Source organism: Mandrillus leucophaeus, unplaced genomic scaffold, assembly GCF_000951045.1.
Source record: "Mandrillus leucophaeus isolate KB7577 unplaced genomic scaffold, Mleu.le_1.0 Scaffold15, whole genome shotgun sequence".
In the NCBI taxonomy this organism is placed as follows: domain Eukaryota; kingdom Metazoa; phylum Chordata; class Mammalia; order Primates; family Cercopithecidae; genus Mandrillus; species Mandrillus leucophaeus.
In genome coordinates this window covers 9,544,789-9,550,788 of record NW_012101476.1, presented here as the reverse complement: position 1 = coordinate 9,550,788, position 6,000 = coordinate 9,544,789, and the positions used below count along the sequence as shown (strand labels likewise).

General features: G+C 51.8%; 1 protein-coding gene across 1 annotated transcript in view; it reads left to right on the top strand.

Annotated features, from left to right (window-relative positions):
- Positions 1 to 6,000, top strand: part of PFKFB3 (6-phosphofructo-2-kinase/fructose-2,6-biphosphatase 3) — a 102,596-nt gene that overhangs the window by 75,423 nt on the left and 21,173 nt on the right. The window lies entirely within an intron of this gene.

Below are 6,000 nucleotides of genomic sequence, written 5' to 3'. Positions count from 1 at the left end.
CCCCGCCCCGCCGGTCGCCCCCTGCCACCCCGCGATCGCTTGGGAGACGGTTACCTCGAGCTCCACCTCAGCTGCGGAGCGCCGCCGCGGAAAAGAGCAGGTGGGCAGCGCAGAGAGGCGACGCTGCCTCTCCAGGTAATGCGCCCTAGCACCCATGGACTGGACAGGGAGCCGCCTGGTGCTGTTTTGCCCAGGTCAGGTCGTAGCCTGAGCAGTGACCGTGGGATCCAGGTGCAAACTCTCCAGGTGGCTTCAGGTTATCCGAAGGCTGGTGAGCACAGGCGGCTGGCAGGGTGGCCCGGGTACCACGTTTCTTAGGACGTCCTCCGCGGGACTTGACAGCTCTTCTGGAGCCCTGCCCGGTCTGAATCACCGGCCTCATCCAGACTTGCCCCTCTCCCCACACCCACCCCCGTGGTGTGCCCTGGGTGGGGACGTCAGCAGATCCACCCTGCTGGACTTCAGGATTCTGGGGTAGCCCTCAGGAGAGATCTTGTTCCCCCTCTTGGTGAGGTAGCCCGGGACTGGGGGCTGCAGGTGTGTTGCCCAGCCCTGTCAGATGTGCTTGAACTGGCATGGCCCATGGTTCTCTTGTCTTTGTGTAAAACCTAGTGGAGTGGAATGCAGCTCTTAAATCCTGAAGGAGGTTTGGCCAAGGCCAAATGCAGAAACAACTTTTGCATAAAACAAGTATTATATCTATAGCACTTTGTAAACTGTAACGGAGGCTAGTCCCATGTATGTAAATACATGTGATTGTATGCATATGCCCATGGGTCTGGGAGGAGCGTCTCATGTCTTCCAGGGCTCTGAGATGGGTAGGCATCAGCTCAGTTGTGATCTTGAGAAACATCAGCATGCACCAAGGCGTTCTCCCTCCAGGCTTGGATCCTGATCCGTTAGACCCCATCAGCCTGCACGTCTCGCACGCAGTGAGAGATTTGCCTAAGAATCCCTGTCAGAATCATTCAGAGCTGGAGGGTGGGAGGTTGGCTAAAGCCGAGGGATTAATTCTCTTGTCCCGCCCACTGCTGGCATTCTCCTGTGTGGCTCTGGGGTCTAATCTCAGACACATTCCTTCTTGTAACAAGATCTGCAACCTGGGTATCACACATCCTTATTTCAGGTGGTGGTATCTGTTTATGTAGTCACATTTATCTCTTACTGGAATGGAGGGAAGAAGGTATTTCTATTTGGTATCTTTCCTGACACCCTCCCCTAATTCTCTAATGGCATTTGGGACATTGGGTGGGTTTTTCTTTCTTTCTTTTTTTTTGAGATGGTTTTTCACTCTGTCACTGAGGCTGGAGTGCAGTCGTGTGATCTCACTGCAACCTCTGCCTCCAGGTTTTAAGCAGTTCTTGTGCCTCAGTCCCCCAAGAAGCTGGGGTTGCAGGCGTGCGTCACCATGCCCAGCTAATTTTCGTATTTTTAGCAAAGACGGGGTTTCACCAGGTTGGCCTGGCTGGTCTCCTGACCTCAAGTGATCCGCCCACCTCAGCCTCCCAAAGTGCTGGGATTATAGGCGTGAGCCACCAGGTCCAGCTGGGTGGGTTTTCTTTCTCCTAAACCTGTTGCCATCTTTATAAGGGGCCTTCTCATTGGGGGTCTGCAGCAGAGTCCCCTGAGGTTTATTATTTATTTATTTATTCATTTTTGAGGCAGATTCTCACACTGTCACCCAGGCTGGAGGGCAGTGGTACGATCATAGCTCACTGTAACCACCAACTCCTGGGCTCAAGTGATACTCCCGCCTCAACCTCTCCAGTAGCTGAACTTCAAGTGTGCACTACCACACCTGGCTAATTTAAACAATTTTTTTTGTAGAGATGGAGTCTTGCTATGTTGCTCAGGCTGGTCTCGAACTCCTGGCCTCAAGTGATCCTCCCACCTTGGCCTCCCAAAGTGCTGAGGTTACAGGCATGTGCCACCATTCCCAGCCTCCCTGAGGTTTATTGCTGAAGGAGGGTGTCTAGGACACTGCTTTTTATAGACAAAGAACAGTAAAACAACAAAACAAAAACTACTACATCAATAAGCTGCATTATATTCTTGCCTCGGAGGCACATTAACGGGATGCCCTGTTGCTACATCAATGTGGTGGTAAATGTTTCTTACAAAACCTGTAGCTTCCTTCGCATGCATCCTGTAACTCCTGCCGACTTACTGAATTTGTGAGTCAGCATAATGGGCAGGAAGTACCTTTTTGGCTGGCAAGGTCTGACTTTCCTTTCTGTTCTTCATCACTAAAATTCAAGAGCCTCTGTGTTCTGAGGAGTCCTGGGTACTGGGCTGAGTCCTCAGACGGTGCTTGGGCCTTGGCATTAAATCAGAAGTTGCCATGATCAGTGGAGCTAAGGGGGTATTGATGAGGCCAGTGCAGGGTTGTAAACAACAGGTAAAAGACAGCCTTTTAAAGCACCAAACTTTCTTTTTTGAGACAGGGTCTCACTCTGTCACCCAGGCTGGAGTGCCATGGTGCAATCATGTCTCATTGTAGCCTCGAACTTCTGGGCTCAAGCAATCCTTCTGCCTCAGCCTCCTGAGTCGCTGGGACTATGGGCATGTGCTACTGTGTCCAGCTAAGTTTTAAAAATATTTTTGTACCGGTGGGGTCTCGCCATGTTGCCCAAGCTGGTCTCGAATTCCTGGCCTCAAGCGATGCCCCCTTGGCCTCCCAAAGTGCTGGGATTACAGGCGTGAGCCACTGTACCTGGCCTTTTTTTTTTTTTTTTTCTTCTTAAATACAGTGAAATGAGACAAACTGCTAGCTTGTCTTTGCTCAGGATTTAGATAGCCACCGCAGGAAATTGAGTCTGAAGAAAGGTGGATGTGGTACTCAAATACCGATAGAAAGACTTCATCTCGGTAGGGAGTTACACCGGCTGACGGTGTTCTACCTTAAGGAAGCGGGGTGGGTGATGTCCTAGAGAAATCCTGCCTCATCCCTGGGTAACCCCTACAGTTTGTTTTCTGGGGATGCATTCTGTGTTAGGGTTTGAGTCAGTGGGGGATACAGGCCGTGTGGGCCGCTGCCTGTCTGTCTGCGCACTGCACACCGTTGGAGAGGTTAGTAACTTAATCTAGCTGGGAGAGCAGGAATAGGAACCCAGGGGTGCCAGCCTCTCACTGTCCAGGTGAGGGATTCACCATCCCTCTGGCTGCTGCCTTCCATAACTGGCTCCTTGTGTCACTGTATCCCACAGCTGAGTGTTCACCAGCCAGCCTTCAGTTTTCTTTTGACTTCCTGTGTACGTTTAACTGCAGGGAACGGGCCCCAGTAGGCAGTCTGCGTTGTACACTAATGGTACTGCGGGCTTGTAGACATTGGCCCAAAGGCACTACTCAGCCACGCTGACCCTGTCTCCCCCAAGTAGCCTCTGTCTCACGGGTACCCAGTGCATACACCTGGTACATGTGCCCAGCGAGCGAGCGTGTCGTGAATGTAACAACCTTGCAGAATCGAAGCTCTGTGCTTGGGACTTGGTAACTTTCTGGGAGGATTTGCCCAAGTGGCCATGGTCATAACCACGACAATACTTTGCACATGAGTCCCCCAGACTCAGTTCGGGTGTTTAGTCTGTTACCAGGGTCTTTACACAGTTGCTTCCTTCCCCTGTAACGCAGTGACATCTGTGTTCTCCCAGGCATGTTTCAATTGGCATATAAAGTCCACATCTAAATACATTTAAGTTTCACAACTTTCAAAAGTTTGTGTGTGTGAAAAAGAAGTTAAAATATTAAACATTTACATAAAATGAAATGAGACACACCGTTACTCTTTGGAAAATCTTGTGTTAAACTCTAATTTTTTTGTTGTTTTTTTTGAGACAGAGTTTTGCTCTGTTGCCCACGCTGGAGTACAGTGGTACAATCTCAGCTCACTGCAGCGTCTGCCTCCTGAATGCAAGTGATTCTCCTGCCTCAGCAGACGGGATTACAGGTGCCTGCAACTAAGCCTGGCTAATTTTTGTATTTTTAGTAGAGATGGAGTTTTGCCATGTTGGCCAGGCTGGTTTCGAACTCCTGACCTCAGGTGGTCTGCCCTCCTCTGCTGTCCAAAGTGGTGGGAGACCGTGCCCAGCCAATACTTATCTTTTCTAATCACTGTGCCTTGCCAGGGAGGGTGATGAGGCAGGTGGGGGTGTCTCCTTTTTGGTGCTAAAAAGGCCCATTGAGAAGAGAAGAAGAAACTGAGGGTCACAGAATTGGAAACATGAGGTGTGCTATGAGGTTTTAAAAGGGGCTGGGGTTGGAAAGTAAGACTCAAAGATTTAGTGAGGATTTGTGATTACCTCATCTGTCCAAGACAGTGGTGGGTGTCCGAAGGGAGGGACAGCTGCAAACACCTCTGGCGCCCTCTCTCTGAATCTCACTGTACGAGAAACCAGCGCATAGGCACAATGGCTCTGCTTTGCCAAGAAGGGACGGGTGGTTTATTTGGGTTTGAAATCCAGTCTGAACTTCTGCCCTATGGTGTTTACTCTGCTGTCTTTATTGTTGTTGTTTTTCCCTCCCTAAATGTCTACTGCCAGAGGCTATTTGTTCCTATGATTAATGTGTAGACATAATCCCCTATTGGATAAATCAATCAGCCTCTGCTTCCTTGGCGTGGTTCTGACAGAGATATTCTGCACATGTGCACAGCTGAAAGTATGTGTGTGCATCGGTCTCTGCATATCTGGGTGTCCTTAGGAGCAGCGGTGCGGTGGGGACACCGGGTAGGACCAGGAGGGCCCCTTGGCCTGGGGGAGGAGTCAGTGGATGGGTATTGTTTCCAAGGAGTTGCTGCTACTTTTCTGGTGTGGCAGCTACAGCTGCCAGAATGACCCTGGGCACAGTGGGGTGTGCCTCACTGGCTTTCAGGGAGGCCACCATCTCTCTGTGTGCTCCTGGGGACACAAGAAAGCCCCTGGGTGCTTTGTGCTTGTTTGTTCCACTTACGTGCTCAGGATGCCCGGCTCACCCTGGGCAATGAAAAGCGTCTGTTTTCAAGGAACTGTTTGTTCTAGGTCACTGGACACCAAGGGCATGCCAGCCCAGGGCTCTTAGCATCTCCTGAGCGTCTCCTCATCCGCAGATAGCCTGTCTGTCTCCTCACTCTGCCTGCTGAGAAGGCCACTAATGGTCTCCAAATAGCGTGGAGGGGACCAAGACCCGACATTTCATGCCTACCTCCCCGTCCCCGCCTCCAGGCCTAGGAGCAGATCCTGGACCTTGACTCCAGTCTGGAGCCCTGTGGAGGGATCCGGCTGACAGAGGGGCTTCTTCCCTGAGCCACTGCCCATCTGAGGGGGGGCGGCTTCCACAGCCTAAGCCTGCTCAGTTCGGACATCAGGGCCTCTGTCCAGTCTGATGTCTGCCTGGTTCTGTGTGCAGCTTTCGGAGGTTTTCCTGCAGGCCATGCGGGCTGTGTCTGGGGGTGGTGAGGACAGCCAGGCTGACCACGTGGCAGTGGGCGCTGGGCAGTGCCGCCCAGGCGGGAGCTGGCGAGTATCATCTGGCCCTGGAGCTTGCATGTCGGCAGGATGCGGGAGTTGCCTGAGACTCTCAGGGCCAGGCGATAGCCGGGAAGATACTCGGTGCTTGGCTTCCAGAACAGGGGCTTCTGGCTGCTTTCTGAAAAACCCAGCAAAACCCCGCTCCCTGCTGTGTTGTCTTACTGAGATGCCCAGACCGTTGTGTAGCCGTGGAAGCCAGGAGGGCGCTGGCGGGCAAGAGCATATCCAGGTTTCCTGGAGACAGCTGCGGCCCCTGCCTGAGGCTTTGTACCATCCCTTCCCTCGGCAGTACCCCAGCGTTCATCCGAGCCTGGCACCAGAAGAGGGGGTCAGACAGGGTGAGAGGCTCAGGCGTGGAGGATTTACCTGTCCACTGGGGTAATTTTAGCATTCTGCCTCCCTGACCTACTTTCATTTGATAAACTCTTTTCATTTTCTTCTAATTTTTTTTTTAAATTAGTTTTTTTGTGGAAACAGGGTCTTGCTATGTTGCTCAGGC